This window comes from Schistocerca piceifrons, chromosome 5 (genome assembly GCF_021461385.2).
Source record: "Schistocerca piceifrons isolate TAMUIC-IGC-003096 chromosome 5, iqSchPice1.1, whole genome shotgun sequence".
NCBI classification, from domain to species: domain Eukaryota; kingdom Metazoa; phylum Arthropoda; class Insecta; order Orthoptera; family Acrididae; genus Schistocerca; species Schistocerca piceifrons.
The window spans coordinates 471,554,363-471,556,333 of NC_060142.1; positions in this window are offsets into that span (position 1 = coordinate 471,554,363).

Here is a 1,971-nt window from a genome sequence, read left to right on the forward strand (position 1 = left end):
CGTTTGTAGTTGCAGTCTTTCATTGTTGTACAGTAAAACAGTTGTGGCATGCATGTAAATTTGCACCAAGTATTTCGCAGCTGCGCTTGCAATTAACTAGATATTTTTTTCAGTGCTATGTTAATGTGTTCTCTTATTTTTGCTCTTCAAATTGTGCTTTTCTGTGTTATCGTGTGAAATATTGTGACAATAATGGCGTGTGAAAAACGTAACACTAGGTTCCAAAATAAACTGAGAAATAATAGTGACGACGAGCGTAGCTTATCAGCACCACTGTGTAATGAATTAACAGACATTCAAAGTAGTAATTTGGTAATTGTGCATAGGGAAATGGAGCGGGCGGCAAATAATGGTGTAGACAGTGAAACAAGTAGTGAACAGGGAAGCATTATCGATCGATCGGTCGGCAACAGCTCGCCTCAGAAATCCGAAATGACAGAACACAATATTGCAAATACTGTTGACTCAGGTTTTGGGTCCTCACCGTTTTCTCAAATAAGTCAAGACACATTTTCTGCTCGTGAAAATGTAAATGTTGCCGGTGCAAATGCACCGCCGAAAAGCATAGAGGAACAGATTCCAGACACTAATACATTATTATTGCAATTAATGCAGCAAATGAAACAAAGTCAGAGACAAACACAGCAACAGTTAGACACAATGGAACAAAATCTTCAAAAGTTAGACGCAATGGAACAACACCAGAGACAAACACAGCAACAGTTAGACACAATGGAACAAAATCAGAGACAAACACAGCAAAAGCTTCAAAAGTTAGACACAATGGAACAAAAGCTTCAAAAGTTAGACTCAGTGGAACATACGCTTGAACAAACACGTGAAGATTTAACTACTGAGTTACATAAAATCGTATCGAAATGTCAAAAAGTCTGTAATGACTTAAAAACACAAATTTGTGAGCATTTTCAACCGATTTTTTCGCGGCATGAAAATGCATTACAGAATCACGAAGCAGCCATAAAAGAACTGCAAACTATTGTTCATGAAAATCATGAGACCTTGCAAGCTAAAATTGACTCAGTTGCATCTACCGATTTGGTTACGCAACTTGCAAAAACTCAGGAAAACTTAAAGGACACAGTAGATACTCTGAAAATTGGTTCAGAAAGACACATGGAGGAAATTAGTTCACTATCAGAGAAAGTAGTCGAACTTTCGGATCAGCTAAATATTTTATCTACGAAGGTAGATGATAATCTGAATGATGCAAGACCGGTAGTCTTTAATGACACAGAAGAGTACGAACAAATTAGGAAATTCAAACAAAATCAGAATCAAATTAATACGCAACACCAAAGAGAAATCCGGGAAGTACAAGATCAGCTGACACAGGTAATACAAGAATTACGTATTTCAGAGAACACTCGCACCCCAATACGGGAAGAGGGACATAGAAATATGGAACAGCCACAAAATAATAACACAGCGCATTTCGGAAATTATGAAAGAAATTGGCAAGGTGCACCGAATTTTGAAATGGAACCGCCGAAATGACATAACAGTGACCGATATGCGACTCGCCGACATGATGATTTTGACTATAAGCTGTTCATTACTACACGTAAATCTAAAACATTTAAGAATTCTGGCAACGACATTCATCCACAAGTGTGGCTCCATCAATTCTCTCATTGTTTTCTTCCCAACTGGTCATTAGAGCACAGATTAGAATTTACGTGTGGCTATTTAGAGAATGAACCAGCTGTAAGAATGCGATCGGTCATTCACGATTGCCACAGTGAAGGAGAATTTTATCATGCCTTCCTCTCAGCATATTGGTCTCAAGCTACACAAGACCGAGTAAAACATAGCATCATAATGATGAAGCATTTAGAACAATCTGAATTTTCCAGTCTTGTGAAATATTTTGAAGACATGTTGCACAAGAATCAGTACCTGTCAAACCTATACAGCCCCTCAGAACTCATCCGCATTTGCTTAATCAAATTA